Consider the following 20,170-nt stretch of genomic DNA (forward strand, 5'->3'; position numbering starts at 1 on the left):
GTTTAATATCTATATATTTTGTTATATTAATATATCTATATATATATATATATGGTTAGTATTATATAAAAATATTCTTAATTCGTTACATATAAGTACTTATATAAATAATGTTATTATATTTTATATGTGATATATAAACTGTTAATATGATTACAATATATGTATTAGGTATATTTTAGGTACAAAATAGTTATTTGTAACGAAAATGATAGTTTTGATAATAATGATTTATTAATAATAATAACTTTCTTAATATTGATAATACTAACATTAATAACGATATTGTTAAAATTGATATTTATGTTAATAATAATAATAGTAAAACTAATAATTACGAAAATGATATTTATACTAATATTAATGAGAGTAATAATAATAACTTGTATTATTTTATAATAACAATAATAATAATCCTAAACATATTCATAATAATAATAATAGTACTAAAAATGGTACAATTACTATTATTTACAAAAATAATACTAAGTTGCATTATTTTGTCACTAATTATAATGTTTATAATGATAATTTTATTATGTTCCTAATAATGATAATAATAATAATAATAATAATAACCCTAATACTTAATAATAATAATAATACTAATTAATTATAATAACTTTAGTAATAATAATAATCATAACAAAAATAATTAGTACCAACAATACAATAACAATAATAATAATAACAAATTAATAATAATAATAATAATAATAATAATAATAATAATAATAATAATAATAATAATAATAATAATAATAATAATAATAATAATAATAAAAATAATAATAATAATAATAATAATAATAATAATAATAATAATAATAATAATAATAATAATAATAATAATAATAATAATAATAATAATAATAATTAAAAGTGAAGCTACCTTCCATAAAAATTGGCCTAAAAGAAAGGCTGCCACCTTAGAGACTCGAACCCATAACCTCTCGCAAACCCGAACACTACTCAAACCATCCGACTATATTTGTTTTTCTGTTATTATTCCCACTCCTAATTTAATTAATCCGTTTCTTGTTACCCTTCTTCTTCCATAACTGGATCGATTAGGGAATCAAAACCAATTTAGCAGCTTTAAAATATTTTGATTTAGGATTAAAATAGACACAGTAATACTTAATGAATGTTTATATATAATTGAAATCGAAATAAAATAAAAAAAATAAAAAAAAATATCATTGCAGCTTCGCTGCTGTCGTGGTTGGAAACAAAAAAAAAATATGATTTTCAATTTCGATCGGGTATTAGACTTTGGTTATAACATAAAATAGTTGGGTAATCGTATATAGAAACTATTGAAATCGTTAATTGACCCAGAAACTTAAACACGAAATCGAATTTGACTCAAGAACAAATGTTGACTTTTTAAAACTCAAACTTTGACTCCACAATTCGTCTTTGATAGAAAAAATTGGGTTTTGATAATTTGCAGATAGTTTGTATATGGAATTCCTTACACAACTGCACTTTTACATTTTGAATTTTCATTCGTTTTCTAAATTTCGATGAAAAGAAATAGGAACAGAGGTTTATTGAGTCTGTAATGGGTTTTTCTGTTGAATTCCACGAATTGTAGTAGGAGATTAATAGAATGCAGTAAATAATTGAAGAAGTAATGTAAAGGGATTACATGACATCGACTTGTAACAAAAATCTAGACAGGAAGTACGAAAATTCTTCCATCAGACAAATAATTTTAGAAAAGAGAAAAATAAAATAAAATAAAAGGACGATCGATTTCCTATCAGCTTTTGTTTGTAAATGTCAATTGAGATCGACTGGTTGCTGTACTAGAGACAGAGACAAAGTTAAATTACAGTGTGATAGCAACCAGAAACTAACTCTACTTATTATCTGATTATAATCAATTTTAGTAATTAATTAAATAGATTAATAATATGAATAATAATAACTTAATAGATAAACATAATAATAATTGATAATAACATTAACAATTATAATAATAATAATAATAATAATAATAATCATTATTATCAATATAAATGATAAATTGTCTTATTTATATGATAATTTTATTAATGACCTTAATAATATTGATAATTTTAATCATAAAAGTAATAATATTAATAATAATAATAATATTAATCATGATAACCAATAATAGTTAAATTACAACTACATAATAATTTTAATCACTTTTATAGTAGTATTTATATCTTTTATATATATTACATATAATAATAGTTATGTATAGTATTCATATATATTCCTGTATAATTTCTTTTTAATAATAACCTTATTACATTATATATTATTTTACATATTTAATTTTACTGATTAATTTATATTTTATTATTTTACACTTTTATATATACACATATATTTATATTTATATTTATATTTAGATTCATTTTAAATTTACACTTAATTATTCTGTATCCTATTTTATATGTTAAATTTTAATGTTTAAATTATATTTTGTAATTTCAATTTATTATATACACTTACATTTATACATAGTTATTTACAAGCAATTGTTCGTGAATCGTCGGGAATGGTCAAAGGTTAACTGAATGTATAATAACAGTTCAAAATTCTTGAGATTTCAACATTACAGACTTTGCTTATTGTGTCGAATTCATATAAAGATTAAGTTTAAATTTGGTTGAAAATTCCCGGGTCATCACAATGCTGAGGTCCGTGGATTTCCTGTTGATTTTAGTGATGACTTTTCTAAATTTTTCGTCAACCTACAGCTGGTCTGGACGACAACTTCCTGGCCTAAATCAAGAAGCGCGTTTCTTTTTCGGAAGACTTTACTTCCTTTTAATGATGGAATTGATTCATCGTGTAGATCATCTATTCTTTCAAATATATTATAGTAAATAGGGTAAAACTGATAAAATTGTCCAAAACAAAAGTATCTTCAGTTATTTGTACAAAAATATGTGATATATGTTTTAAATAACTTGGTAAATTTTTCCCACACTTGACTTTTATTTTCATTTCTTTGCCTTTTTATTGTCCTCTATTTCATTTTAAATGAATTTTAACATTTTGGATTGTTTATCAATTTATGTCCTTTCCGAGGTAACAATAATTTCGGTGTTAACACCTAGTTTTATCGTTCATAAATATGTATAAACATGATTTTGAGTTCATTTAATTGAAAATTTTGAAAATTTTACTAGAATTGGGTAGTCAGTATATAAGACTAGGGTTGTTCTTTATCATCAGAGAGCACTAGATTCTAATACAACTACTGCGTTACTAGTATTTTTAATGGTAACCAAGTGTATAAGTTAAAATTTTAAAAATCCGAAAGAATTTAACCCCTTCCCACACTTAAGATCTTGCAATGCCCTCATTTACAAGAAATCAGTAACAATTTAAATTATTGAGGGTGTTTAGCGTAGAAAAATGATTAAATTTTACCAAAGTTTCCAAAAATATTGGCGTTTGTTTGATGAATGATAAATGGTGCACATCATTTGTTCATTCCATCTTGTTGTTATATCACATTTGTTTTTCGTTTTGTCGTCAAAATTAGTAGCTTTTGCTGAACTTAATGTCAGTCTTTGAAAATGCGCTGTTTTACCCTGTAGTATACAATTGACAATATACATACATACAAATATAAACATGCATGGTAATTTGAAATGGGACTTAAAATCCCACTTTCAAATCAAATATGAAATATTAGTACAAAATATAAATATTAAAAAAATACATAAAAGTATCAAAATATCATATGTTTAAACATAAATAAATAAAAATAATAAAAAGATATAAATCATAGAAATCACCAAGAGGAACTATATCAATCTGGATAGGGGTTCCAGTTCATGTCGTCGTCCGGGTTCCATGCTTGGTGATAGGTGTACTGGTAGGCTTGGTTAGGGTCGTAGAGAGTATATGGTGGTCTCATCTCGGGCTGGTGTGGAGGATAGTAAGCGGGTCGGGTCGGAACATAGTGATCCTGAGGTGATAGCCGGCTCATTATCTAACGCTGATGATAGTCCCATCTATCATGCTGTCGTTGCCTGGAATGCTCATAATCATTCCGGGCTTGCCACTGCTCCATCCGACAAAATCTCTTCGCGTTTGTCATATCTACCTCATCTATATGCTGGTAGACATCAGTCATAGCCTTCAGAATGACATCCCTAATGTCATCTGCTTCCTCCATTTCCTCATCTGAAACTCTCTCTACCTGAGGATGACTACCTTCATAGGGTATTGGCTGATTGCGTCTACTCTTTAATACCTTAGCACCCGCATAAACCTTCAATCCTAAAGGCTCAACCTGTTCCCTACATTCCAAAAGTGGACCCCCTTGGTTCCTATCTACACCTAAGTACTCTCCAATGAGAGTAACAAAAATACCTCCTCCTATAATCCCCCCTTCCTGTATTCCTTCCACCATTTTTGACAAATAAAAACCAACACAGTAGGGGATATTAACAAAGCTTCTTGGGTCTCGAATACACTTTAGGTAAAATAAATCATGTAAGGTCATTTTCTCCTTGTTGTGACCTCTCTGTGTAATCGAGTTAGCCAAAAATCTATGAATTATACGAAGCTCGGCTTTGTTAATATGTAAGTAGGAGTGTTTTCCTCCTAGTGTAAAAACATTATAGTTTGACATACGCCTCTAGACGGCGTTCGCGTCAAAATTCCTATCTACCCTTTCACCACGATAAATCAAATTCATACAATCGGGTAGTAGCAATTCACTAGGAGTGTAAATCTGTAATGCCCTGGCCATGTCCACCATGGACATCCTGTACATCCTACGGCCAAGTATAAACCTAAGAAAACTTCTATCATCTAACCTATCTACATCTACATTTAACGCTATAGTACTCATCAGCTCAACACACCATTCCTTATATACAGGTCTACGAATGGTGAATAGACGTTCCCAATCAGGAAAAGAAGAACTGCCATACCTTTGGATCAGATGGAGTCTAACTCGGTTAGCTAGTTGGACCCTTTCCAAAGGATCCCAATCGATTACTCTTGGCATCTCTACATTTTTTGGTAGCAGTTTGAATTTGTTACTTTGATATGATGGGTAATCTCTCCAGCTTCTATCGAATCTCAGATTAGGATGCAACGTGTGTTTAGGAATTGTTGGGTATTCTACTGGTGGATGCATCGGAAATACTGTGAAGGCATCAACAAATTGTAGCGGATCATAATAAGGTACGTATTGATCAGGCTGTTGTTGTGGTTCCTGTTGTGGTTCTTGTTCAGGTTCATATTGCATTTCAGGTTTAGGTTCTGGTTGTGGTTGTCTAGATGATGATGTTGCATCATCAGTATCTGTAAATCTCTGCAAAATACATTAAACACAAAATTTGTGCATCCAAATATGCATTAGTGTTAGCAAAATAACAAATTGAAACAATTACAATAACATGTTAAATCAAAATTAAACTTATACACATTTTCATAATTTTTACAATTCTACACTTTTTCAAATAAGCCTTTATAAAAATGTATACAAAGTTCATAAGCATTTAGCTCAAATAACATGTCAAAATAGTCATTACTAACAATTAAACAAGTCTCAAATGGCAATTATATCAAATTAATCAAGTTCATGAATATTATACCTAAAAAGTCCACTTTAATTCTCAAAAATCATGTTTAGGATCAAAGTTTATATCATTTAGCTACCTAAACATATTACACTACTTAATTTAGCAATAATTCATGACAAAAATCGGCCATAACCTGTTTATATCAAAAAGCCCCAAATTGCTCCAGAACACAAACCCTGGATTTCTAAAAATTTTGAAGTTTTTGGCTTCAAATCATGTTAAATAGCATCAATCTAGGTTATACATGCATAAAATACTAACAATTTAACTCTAATTACACTAGAAATTAACAATATCAAATTAGGAAAAATATAGCTCAAGAACACTAAAAATCAAATTTAAAGAGGTTTAGGGATGTAATTGTTACCTTTCTTGATATACTTCTGAACAATTTCATGTTTAGAGTGGATTGTAGTAAGAAATTTGGTGAATTTTGGTGAAAAAATGATGAAATTTGAGAGGTTTTGAGGTGTTTTCGCGTATGTGTGTGTGGAGTGTGAAGACAGACCAGTCGACTGCTTTTGATCCTGGCCTGAATTTTCTATCCATGCGATCGCATGGATATTCAAGGCAAATCACATGCGATCGCATGGGGTCCGGGTACAGTAACTTTTGCTCTTTTTTTTCTTTCTTTTTTTTTTTAATAAAAAACCATATAACTTCTAAAACATAAATTAATAAAATTTTGAAAATTTGTTTCTTTTTAGGAGTGAGGGTGTTTCGGATCGTTGTCCTAGTCCGTCCCTCGATAAAATTTTAAAATTTGTCAATTTAAAGCGCGACTTTAAAAGTAAAGATTTTTGAATTTTTTTTTAATGATTTTGGCATACTTTAATTCAACAAGATTAAAAATAATGATAATAAAAATTCTCTTCCCTCCCTTGGGTAGAGCAATTTTGGTTCAACGACCTAGTTTTCAACTCACGACGAATTTTTAGAAATCAATTTTTAACTTAGCGAAATAAAGTAAATTTTTGTTTTTAAAGTCACACCAAACTTAAATTTAAAATGCATAAAATTAAAAATTCATATTAGTAATATTAAAAATTCATACCAAATTTATATTATATTTTTGTTTTTATACATACAAACTTATATTAAAAATATTAATTTTTCAAATATGTACAAATTTAAATATATTGATTTTAAAAAGTTTATAATATTAATTTAATATTTATATTAATTTTAAAAACAAAGTAAAAATAAAATTAAAAATCTTTTTGGTCTTTTATCCCACTTTAATCAATCATATATTATCAAAAATATACGCCCCTCTTTTCGGTAAAGTAATTTCGGTTCCATAACCTAGTTTAACTCATGACGAATTTTTAAAATATTTTAGGTTGAATGATTAAAGATATTTATACCTTAACAATAAACGGTAAATTTCGCAGTGATGTAATAAATTTTTGTATGATATCAATAATTTCGGTCGCAAAACCTAATTTTATTGAATACCAATTTAATACTTTATAGCGAACAATTTAGCGTTTATTATCAAAAGGTTAAAAGCAATAAAAATAAAAATAAAAACTGTACACACTTACCTGTGAAATAGTATTCTCAGTAATCTGTTTTAGCCCACTCATAAGATAGTCGAACTAATTGGTTTTCCATAGCTACATAGGCGTAACCTCGAGCATTCAACGTTTTTTCTTCGAAACATATGAACGGTCCATCTCTGCATAAAGTAACAAATTCGGTATTTGAATATGTTTGATTATTTGAACATTTACCTTCGTGTGACCATTTTCCGCATTTGTGACATCTTTCAAGGTGTCGTGCTCTTCTTTTCGCTGTGGATTTTGATTTTCCTTTACCAAAATGTAACTTATTATTTTCGTTCCTGGATTCTTTTCTTACTCCGTCCAATTTACCTCAGATTAATGATACCAATTCACTTGGAAGGGTGTCATTATTACGTTTAGTGATCAAAGCGTGTAGCATTAGACCATAGTTTAGTTCACAGGAAGTCTTCATCTCGTAAAACCTAAAAAAGAAATAAAAATTCAGAATGGGGGGAGAAGACTAGTTCTTTAGGGTCTGCTAGGGAAAGACCATTCGGATTCCATTCTCAGAAACTACATGAAAACAGAACATCTAACTCTATCAAAAATACTTATTATCCTTTAAATACTTGATTCTCCCCACACTTAGTTAGCTGTGGTGTTGAAATTGTGATTAACTTCGTTGTCGACTTCCATCGAACCATGTATGTAATGTTTAACTCTGTTACCATTAACTTTAAATTCAATCCCTTTTGAATTTATTAATTCTATCATTCCGTATGGGAAAACTCTTTTGACTATGAATGGTCCAGACCATCTTGATTTCAATTTTCCAGGAAATAGCTTGAATCGTGAATTGAAAAGAAGAACTCTGTCTCCTTCTTTAAATTCTTTTGAACTTCTGATTCTTTTATCATGCCATTTCTTCGTTCTTTCCTTATAGATTAACGAATTTTCGTATGCTTCATGTCTCAATTCTTCTAATTCATTTAGTTGACTTAATCGTAGACGTCCGGCTTCATGTAAATCCAGATTACATGTCTTCAAAGCCCAAAATGCTTTGTGTTCAATTTCTACTGGAAGACGACATGATTTTCCGTAAACGAGTCTAAAAGGTGTGGTTCTAATTGGAGTTTTGTAGGCTGTTCTAAAAGCCTAGAGTGCATCCTCCAATTTCATGGACCATTCCTTCGGATTTGATCCTACGGTTTTCTCTAGAATACGTTTTAATGCTCGGTCGGTATTTTCAACTTGTCCACTTGTTTGTGGATGATATGCGGTGGAGATTTTATGAGTTACTCCATATCTTTTAAGAACTTTCTCAAGTTGATTGTTACAAAAATGATTACCCCGATCACTTATTAAAGCTTTCGGTGTTCCGAACCTAGCAAAAAGACGTTTTAAAAAGTTGACTACAACTCGTGCATCGTTAATTGGGAGAGCTTGTGCTTTCGCTCATTTAGATACATAATCAATGGCAACGAGAATGTAAAGATTATTATGAGATTTTGGAAATGGACCCATAAAGTCAATACCCCAAATGTCAAATACTTCACATACTTGAATGACATTTTGTGGCATTTCATCACGTTGACTTATTTTTCTGGCCCTTTGACAAGCATCACAGGATTTGCAAAGAAGGTGTGCATCTTTGAAAATTGTAGGCCAATAGAATCCAGCATCCTAAACTTTTCTTGCTGTAAGTTGAGGCCCATAATGCCCTCCTGTTGGTCCTGTGTGACAATAGTTTAAGATTTGACTGGCTTCATTTCCGAATACATATCGGCGTATTATTCCATCGGGACAACTTTTAAACAAATGTGGATCTTCCCAGAAATAGTGTTTTATATCACTAAAGAATTTCTTTCGTTTTTGGTACGATAATCCTTTTTCAAGGAATCTACATACTAAGTAGTTTGTACGATAATCCTTTTTCAAGGAATCTACATACTAAGTAGTTTGCATAGTCTGCAAACTATGGAATTTCATTATAATCTATCTTCAATAGATATTCATCAGGAAAGTTGTCTTGTATGGCCGATTCATTTAGAACTTCTAATTCAGGATTTTCAAGACGAGAAAGATGATCAGCGGCGAGATTTTCTGCTCCCTTTTTGTCTCGGATTTCAATATCGAACTCGTGTAAGAGTAAGATCCAACGGATTAATCTTGGTTTAGCATCTTGTTTCGAAAATAGGTATCTAAGAGCAGAATGGTCAGTATAGACCACCGTTTTAGCTAGAACGAGATATGAACGAAATTTGTCAAAAGCAAAGACAATAGCAAGGAGTTCTTTTTTCAGTAGTTGTATAGTTCATTTGTGCTCCTTGTAACATCTTACTAGTGTAATAAATAGGTTGAAATAGTTTTTCAATCCTTTGTCCTAAAACGGCTCCCATTGCAAAATCACTTGCATTGCACATGAGTTCAAACGGTAGATTCCAATTTGGAGTTATCATGATCGGCGCATTAGTGAGTTTTTTTTTTAAGAATATTAAAAGATTTGATACATTCATCTGAAAAGATGAATGGAGCATCCTTTTCTAGGAGTTTATTCATAGGAGTGGCAATTTTAGAAAAATCCCTTATGAAACGTCGGTAAAAACCGGCATGCCCTAGAAAACTCCTAACTCCTCTAACATTGGTGGGATGTGGAAGTTTAGCAATTACATCTACTTTAGCTCTATCCACTTCAATTCCTTCCTTTGAAATTTTATGACCAAGAACGATGCCTTCTTTAACCATGAAATGGCATTTCTCCCAATTAAGTAATAGATTTGATTGTTCGCATCTAATAAGCATTCGTTCAAGATTAACTAGACATGATTCAAATGTATCACCGAAGACTGAAAAGTCATCCATGAAAACTTCCATGCATTCTTCTATCATGTCGTGAAAAATCGCCATCATGCACCTTTGAAAGGTTGCAGGGGCGTTGCAAAGTTCAAATGGCATGCGTTTGTAAGCAAAATTACCATAAGGGCACGTGAATGTGGTTTTCTCTTGATCCTCGGGTGCTATTGGAATTTGAAAGTATCCAGAAAAACCATCAAGAAAACAATAGTAACTATTTCCGGCTAATTTTTCTAACATTTGATCAATGAAATGTAAGGGAAAGTGATCTTTTCTGGTGGCGTCATTTAATTTTCTATAATCAATACATACACGCCATCCTGTTACCGTCCTAGTAGGAATAAGCTCATTTTTTTCATTTGTGATGACAGTCATGCCACCCTTCTTAGGTATGCATTGAACTGGGCTTACCCATGGACTATCAGAGATTGGATAAATTAAACCTGCATCTAGCAGTTTAATAATTTATTTCTTAACAATGTCTTGCATATTAGGATTTAGTCTTCGTTGGCGTTGCACATACGTTTTATGACCTTCTTCCATAAGGATTTTATGTGTGCAATACGAAGGACTTATTCCTTTAATATCATGAATCTTCCATGCAATAGCTGGTTTATGAGCTTTTAGCACAGAAATGAGTTGAGATTTTTCATTTTCAGTAAGAGAAGACGATATTATTACAGGTAATTCAGATTCACCATGTAAATAAGCATATTCCAAATGGTTTGGAAGTGGCTTTAATTCTAATGTTGGTGGTTCTTCTATCGATGATTTATATCGATATCTGTCTTCCTCTTTTAGCATTTGAATTTCTTCTGTTGTTGGTTCATATCCATTAGCCATAAGTGTAGTTAACATTTCAGTTTCATCAATTGGTTCAGTTCCTTCTCCTAAAGAACATTCTCCTGTTCCTTGTAATTCTGGAAATTATTCTAACAATTCTGCATGTGAATCTATAGTTTGAATATAATAACATGTATCATCTGCAGATTGCGGTTGTTGCATGGCTCTATCAATAGAAAAGGTAACACTCTCGTCCTCTATACTTAGGGTCAGCTTCTTACCAAACACATCTATTATTTCTTTGGCCGTGTTTAAGAATGGTCTTCCTAATATAAGAGGTACTCGAGAATCTTCTTCCATGTCCAGAATAACAAAATCTACTGGAAATACTAAAGTACCAACTTTAACTAGCATGTTCTCCATTATCCCTCTAGGATATTTTACTGATCTATCTGCTAGTTGTATACTTATTCGTGTTGGTTTCAATTCTCCAAGGTCTAGTTTAGCGTATAGTGAATACGGCATTAGATTTATACTAGAACCTAAGTCTGCCAATGCTTCTATTGAACTAAGACTACCCAGAAAACATGGAATCATGAAACTTCCTGGATCTGATAATTTTTCTGGTATCTTATTCAACAACACTGCAGAACAATTAGCATTCATAGTAATAGCCGAGAGTTCTTCCATTTTCTTTCTATTTGTGATTAGATCTTTCAAAAATTTAGCATATCTAGGCATTCCTGAAATCACATCAATGAAAGGAAGATTTACATTTATTTGTTTAAACATATCCAAGAATTTGGATTGCTCGGCTTCAAGTCTTTCTTTTCTCATTTTACTCGGGTAAGGAAGTGGTGGTTGGTATGGTTTAACATAAGGTTTAACCTTAACTGTTTTATCTTCATTAACCTTTTCAACTACCGGTTCTTTTTCCTTATCTTGTTCAGATTGTGGTTCTTGTGGAGTAGGAATAGCTTCATCAGAAATTACAGGTATTTCAGGTGGTTTAAGTGTCTTAACACTTCTTGTGGTAATGGCTTTAGCTGTTTCATTCCGGGGGTTAGCATTTGTATCACTAGGTAAACTTCCCGATTTTCTTTCACCTATCAACCTTGCTAGGTTGCTCACTTCTTGTTCCAAATTTTGAATAGAAGCTTGTTAATTTCTAAATGCTTGAGCATTTTGTTCATTGGTTTGTTTCTGAGATGTGAAAAGCTGAGTTTGAGATTCAACTAGCTTTGACATCATGTCTTCTAAATTTGGCTTTTTATCATCGGTTTGTGGTGGTTTATTTTGAAAAATAGGTCTTTGCTGATTGTAAGTATTGTTAGATACTTGTTGATTGCTTGGACCTAGTTGATTGTTGTATGGAACATTTCGGTTATAATTCTGGTTTTGATTGTAGATTAGTCTTGGCAGTTGATAATTATTCTGATAATTATTTCCAGGCCTTTGGTTTATGTATGAAACATTCTCTCTTTGTTCCATTGTTAGTTCAATACTGAGACAATCTTTTGTCAAATGTGGTCCTTGTGACGACCCGGGAATTTTCGACCAAATTTAAACTTAATCTTTATATGATTTCGACACGATAAGCAAAGTCTGTAAAGTTGAGTCTCAAAATTTTGGAACTATTTGTATGAATGCATTTAACCTTTGACTATGCCCGACGATTCACGAACAGTTGTTTGTAAATAAATATGTAAATACATATATAAAGGTATAAATATAAATATAAATATAAATGTATATATAATATTTTGAATAAATAAGATACACTTTAATCTGTTTGAATAAAAAAATATAAAATAATGAATAGAATACATAAGTTACTATATATATATATACATATATATATGTTATTAGTATAAATAGTATTATTTTTAATAATAACATTATTGTTATATATTACATAATGATTATTCTTATTATGATTAGTAATCATATTATTACTATTACTATTATAATTGAAATACAATTATATTAAAGAGTATTATTATTGTATTTACATTTATTAATAAGATTAATTATAATCTATAAGTATAAGTATTGTTGTAAGAATAAATTACATGTATAATCTAGTTATAAATTAAATGTCATTAGTTATTATTATTATAAAGAATTTCATTGTTTGTATTGTTATTAATAATTATCATTACTTTTGTAAATAACATTATAAGAAATATCATTTATATGGTTATTACTAATATAATTACTAAATATTAATATTTATTATATATATTATAAAAGAAATATAAAATAACAAAGATAATGGTACGTAATCTATTGAACATAGCTATCAAACTGTTTTGATTTTGTTTTCTGTCCTTAGAACTGGTTACAAATCGAATCAAACACACATATAGAAACAAATTCAGTTAGGAGTCGATTTAACTTTTATATTTTTTTCTTATTTTGTTTCTATTCTTAATGTAAACTGTTAAAATCGAATCTCCTCTAAAACCAAATCAATTCACGTCATAAGGAATACTAACTGACTTCACATTATCGAATATAAATCCCAAAAACCCTTCACTGCTTTTATTTAGTTGAATTTAATAAAAAAAAAAAACAGACGTATACCCTGTTCGTGGTTAAATTTTTCAAATAATTCGATTTCTTAATACATTTCAAAATCTAAAAATGTAGAGTTGTTAGAATTTATTCAAGTGATATTTCTGCAAAATTTTATGATCCAATTCGTTCTATCCAATCTTAACTGTTGAGTCAAACTTTTGTTATTAAAAGTCAACATATCTGTTCATAGAGAAATTCGACTTCCAGTTGATGAATTTGGTTCAATTAAGAATACAGAAAGATTCTAGAAAGGTTTTGCAAACTTTTTCATGTTGAAGGTATGATCTAAAACGTACTAAAATTAGGAATTGATGTTTGAGTTCCTAAATGTTCTTCATCGTCTGCTGCGAATTTTTTTTCTTTATTTTTTTTCTCCTTCCTGTTAATCCACCAATCCCATATTCACAACGTTTTTCTATTATTTTCATATGCTAAAAACTAACTAATTAATTCATTGTTGCACTCGTTTGAGCCCTGGTCGATTGGGATTATGGGATTGAAGAAGAAGGGATTTATGGAAAACGGGTTAAATTGATTAATTGGTAGAGATAATCAGAATTATGGGCAGCAGCTCAATGGTTGGGTGTTAGTGTCGGGCTTCAAGTGGTCGCGGGTTCGAGTCCCCTCCCGGGCAGATTATTTATTTTTAGTACTCCTAAGGTATAATTTGATATATTTATCATTACTATTATTATTAACTATTGTTATTATTATTATTAATATTATTATTATTTTTAATGTTATTATAGTTAAGGTTAATTGTATAAGATGAGTAATTGTTATTATATAAGTATGAATTTTATTGTTATAATTAAGTAGTAGTAACTATTAGTATTATTATTACTTTTATCATTAACATTAATATTACTATTAAATTTATAGTTATTATTACAAAATATTAGTATCAAATATTATTAAGTCTTAAGAAATAGAATCAAAACTAATGTTTTTATTTTAAAAATAATATAACTTTTATATTTATTATTAGTATCATTAATATGATTCTTAAAATTTTTATTATTAAACCTATCACATAACCTTATTATTAAAGTTATTATCTTTATTAAAATTAACATTTTTTTATTAACCTTTTTATTATTTATATTAATATTACTACTAATACTATCATTACTATTAATATCCTTAATCAGGTATTATTATTTTAAATATTAATTTTGCAAACGAAAGATAGTAATATAAAAATATATTAAATAGAAAACCTAACTATATTAATATTGTTATAAAAATATAAAAATTGACATACATATGATATTAATACAAAAATTATATCACAAATAATAAATATATTTATTCGATTACGATTATGTGTGTTAATATATATACAAATGATATAGGTTCGTGAATCCGAGGTCAACCCTGCATTGTTCAGTTGTTCAATATAGTCATATGTATTTTTACTACAAAATACATTAGGTGAGTTTCATTTGCTCCCATTTTACCCTTTACGTTTTTTGGGCTGAGAATACATGCAATGTTTAAATAACTGTTTTTGCAATATTTATATGCATGAGTTTCATTACTTCCTTTTTAAATGCTTTTGCAATATATATTTTTGGGACTGAGAATACATGCACTGCTTTTATAAATGATTTACAAACTAGACACAAGTACGTGAAACAACATTCTATGGTTGAATTATCGAAATCGAATATGCCCCTTTTTATTAAGTTTGGTAATCTAAGAATTAGGGAACAGACATCCTAATTGACGCGAATCCTAAAGATAGATCTATCAGGCCTAACAAACCCCATCCAAAGTACCAGATGCTTTAGTACTTCGAAATTTATATCATATCCGAAGGGTGTCCAGGAATGATGGGGATATTCTTATATATGCATCTTGTTAATGTCGGTTACCAGGTGTTCACCATATGAATGATTTTTATCTCTATGTATTGGATGTGTATTGAAATATGAAATCTTGTGGTCTATTAAAATATTGAAATGATTGTTATGATAAACTAATGAACTCACCAACCTTTTGGTTGACACTTTAAAGCATGTTTATTCTCAGGTATGAAAGAAATCTTCCGCTGTGCATTTGCTCATTTTCAAGATATTACTTGGAGTCATTAATGACATATTTCAAAAGACGTTGTATTCGAGTTGTTGAGTTCATCAAGATTATTATCAAGTCAATTATATTTGGTCGTATTATGAATTGGTATGCATGTCGTCAACTTTCAATGAAATGAAAGTTTGTCTTTTAAAAATGAATGCAATGTTTGTAAAATGTATCATATAGAGGTCAAGTACCTCGCGATGAAATCAACTATTGTGATTCGTTTGTAATCGATGTGGACTTCATCCGGATGGATTAGGACGGGGTATCACAGTTGGTATCAGAGCGGTGGTCTTAGTGAACCAGGTTTTGCATTAGTGTGTCTAACTGATAATCATTAGGATGCATTAGTAAGTCTGGACTTCGACCGTGTCTGCATGTCAAAAGTTTTGCTTATCATTTTTGTCGAAAATCATCTGTTTATCATCCTTAGGAAATTACCTGCTTATTATTCTTAGTCTAGACACATCTTACTGCAATGATTGCATGAATAGTGTATAGACAAAATTCGTATCTTAGCGTATCTGCTCATTCATATCTTAGCGTATCTGTTATTGTTATCTTTGCCTGACAGCTTCCGTAGATTCCTCCGTAACTTATGAGATTTTAGTATTATATATGTATATGTAAATTATATATTGCAGGATACTAATCTACATCCTATAATCTATTTCTTATCGAAAATCCTTCATCTGATCGTACGAGATGAATTCCTCAACTAGATCGAGTCCCTCAGATTTCGATAGCTATTTCGATAGTTATTCCGACAGCTATTCCGACATGGATATTCACCTAAGCTCCGAAAGCGGTGTCACCAAAATGAATCAATCAATTAGACATCCCCAATTCATCTGATGGTTTCGTAGTCGACTAAATCAATGGAGACGAGAAGAAGGCGATCCTTTCCACTCACCAACCTGCACTTTTGGTGAAAAACCTGAAGCACTTACCAGCGAACCTGTTCGTAACAACATTTTCTCTCTCATTTCTAGAGTATCTCGCCACGACTATATCACAACTCAGATTCTAGATCTTATTCATCCACTCGTTTAGACCGACAATCATCCCGGAATAATGGAAGAAGTCAACGAGCTTCGCGCTCGAGTAATTAATTTGGAAAACATGATGCAAAACGTACCAGCTTCAGCAACATCACCGACACCAACAGTACCACCAACATCAATACCAGTATCACCAACAACCCAAGTTTCAACATCACACGCCTCAACATCTCATTACGCACCTCGAGTATAATAAACGTTCTACATATCGTTCTACATCATTTATCTTCGTTCTACCTGGCGATTATGTAATCTCTAATGTTTTAGAGATTATGTATTTTAGTTCTAACGATAAATCAGATGATATTAATATCATATAAATTCATCAAATCCAAGATTACATCTAAAGAAAATATATATATATGTATATATATTTTCATAAAGATTGTAATTAAAAATTCTTTTGTACAAACTGTTAATGGTGAAAATATTTTAACGGGTAAATAATACCCGAGGAATATTTAGATTTCACATTAATAAGTTACACTGTACATTCTTCGAATCTGATTCAACGGTCATTTACTATCCTACTTACACCCACAGATATACGAATCCGTTCATCACAGAATAACCATTTTCATTCAATTTCATATTTGGATTTTGACTTTTCAGAATCCAACAAGTGGCATAAAGAATAAAACATTGGACAAATAAAATCTGTTAGAAACAAACAATTTAACTATGAGAAGAATTTTGTTAAGAATCCACGCTAACTGTTCCTATCTAACTGGTTACATTTTAATTATCGCAATTTACATTCTCGCAGTTTACATTCTCGCAATTTTATTTATCGTCATTTAATTTCTGTTATTTATTTTACGCACTTTAAATATCGGGATACGTATACAAAGTTTTGACATATCATATCGACGCATGTATATATATTATTTGGAATCACCATAGACACTCTATATGCAGTAATGATCGAGTTCTCTATACAGGGTTGAGGTTGATTCTCAAATAATATATATACTTTGAGTTGTGATCGAGTCTGAGACATGTACACGGGTCACGATACGTATTAATTAATTCAAATATTATAAACTGTATATGAATTAATGAATTAGTAACTGTGGACTGCTAACTGTGGACTACCAATATTGGACAATTAAAATAAATTAAAATATTGATTATAACATATGAAACTAAACAATTCTTCAAGTCTGCCACTTGATATCATCTTAAACCTCATTTGAATCTTGACGATTCTAATCCGTGTTCAAACCTTTCATGATTCTTGAAAATACCTCAATCGATAGGATGAACCAACCGCATTTCATCTACGGGAGAAAAGAGTGATGCGTATAGCTATGCACCTAAAAAACTCTCAGAAACTGAGTAAACATTTAACACGTAGCTGTGCTAATTACTTTAGTGTTATTATTACCCAAAATAACTTTACAATCTGTTTTCATGTTAGCCAATTTTGTCACAGCTCCAGCAAGTAAACTTTGACTTTTCGTTCGAAACAACCCTATTATAACCACGACATATATGCGTGCTCTTTTATTGTTACTGGAGAACCTTTTATATTCCACCATATTACCATCAGCGTTTAATCATCTAAAAAAAACAACTCTCTTGAAACCACCTCGGATTGATAACCGATGATTCGGGTATGGTAGCCTTAAATGCAAAGGAAATAGAAAAATCGTAGATGGTCTAAACGGCCAAAAGTTTGATGATAAAGAAGGGAGTGTTAGGAACGCTTGATAGAAACTTGGTACTGAAAAACAGATTGAGCAAACCATGAAGAAGACCAAGGCCAAATACAAGGACCATACCATATATTCAAAGAAACCAGGTAATTCTGGATCCGATGAAATCTTTAGAGAATATCTTGCTCTGAAGTCACGTTAAAATCTTGCGAAAAATATTTCTTCATCAACCATCGAACTTAGAAATTCCAAAATATCATCATAAATATCTTCGATATTTCTGAGGATATTTTCATAAATATTCTGGTATGAAATTATTTATCTCTTCTTGCTATCTATATTTACATCATAAAGGAAACTACTTTAGTTTCTAAATTTTTTTTAAAAAATTCGAGTTTAAATTATGAATGTTTTTGAAGTAGTGTTGGGAATTGATGCATGAGTTAGTATAATATAATGACACTTGATCAACGTGATTATATTACAGTAAGTCATGCTGAGTTTCTAATGGAACGTGATGATTCACAAATCATAACGTCATCATGTGCCATGTTACACGACTCGTTCATTCTACTTCACCTCCGAACATATCAAGAAAATATATTCTTGATAGTTCTATTCTCAGTGATTCTGTTAATTTGACAAATCAAATCGTGCCATTACGATTTTCTTCTTAGAACATTAACAATGTTCATTCCAAAGTTTATATCTGTGAATTCTGAACCATTACAAGCGGTGTTTAATCGCAAGAAGAAGAAATGAAGGGCCAAAGCTCCAAAATATAAGAGAAAATATAAAGCCCAATAACAACACGGATGTTACAAACCGTGGATATTAATACGAATAACAATATAAAGACATGATATAATTAAGAATAGTATTACCCCAAGGTAATAGTAGGAGTAAACAGATTTTTCTGGTGGAGGATTGAAAGGAGGGATGACAGAAATGATAATGAGGAAAATATTAGGAATTAGAACTGGACTAAGCATTTTCACAATCTTTTGGATGTAAGAACTAAGAAAGAAAGTATAGGAATGGTGAGTATAATGGAACGAAGGAGTTTAATTTATAATGGAATTATCAGACAGAGTAATTGAGGCAGATCACCGTATTTAATTATAGAGATCTTAATCTCCTTATTCACCGAAGAATCAAATCTTTCAGATTTCGAAGATTTTATTTAAATCCCTTGAATTCCGGAATTCAACCCTGTTTACGTCAAAAGCTAAGGAAAATCTTATTTTCTTCAATTCACTCTTTTGCGATAGCTTCATTCGTATTCTTAGAATAATCGAATTATTTTTTTATTATTATTCAATGATGATAAACCTCTAATTATCACCTCATATTGGTCAAGAAAACATTTTATTGTTAGCCATGACCACCTCACTCAAATTTTGGGACGAAATTTCTTTAACGGGTAGGTACTGAAACGACCCGGGAATTTCCGACCAAATTTAAACTTAATCTTTATATAATTTCGACACGATAAGCAAAGTCTGTAAAGTTGAGTCTCAAAATTTTGGAACTATTTGTATGAATGCATTTAACCTTTGACTATGCCCGACGATTCACGAACAGTTGTTTGTAAATAAATATGTAAATACATATATAAAGATATAAATATAAATATAAATGTATATATAATATTTTGAATAAATAAGATACACTTTAATCTGTTGGAATAAAAAAAAATATAAAATAATGAATAGAATACATAAGTTACTATATATATATATAAATATGTTATTAGTATAAATAGTATTATTTTTAATAATAACATTATTGTTATATATTACATAATGATTATTCTTATTATCATTAGTAATCATATTATTACTATTACTATTATAATTGAAATACAATTATATTAAAGAGTATTATAATTGTATTTACATTTATTAATAAGATTAATTATAATCTATAAGTATAAGTATTGTTGTAAGAATAAATTACAAGTATAATCTAGTTATAAATTAAATGTCATTAGTTATTATTATTATAAAGAATTTCATTGTTTGTATTGTTATTAATAATTATCATTATTT

This window comes from Rutidosis leptorrhynchoides, chromosome 5 (genome assembly GCF_046630445.1).
Source record: "Rutidosis leptorrhynchoides isolate AG116_Rl617_1_P2 chromosome 5, CSIRO_AGI_Rlap_v1, whole genome shotgun sequence".
NCBI classification, from domain to species: domain Eukaryota; kingdom Viridiplantae; phylum Streptophyta; class Magnoliopsida; order Asterales; family Asteraceae; genus Rutidosis; species Rutidosis leptorrhynchoides.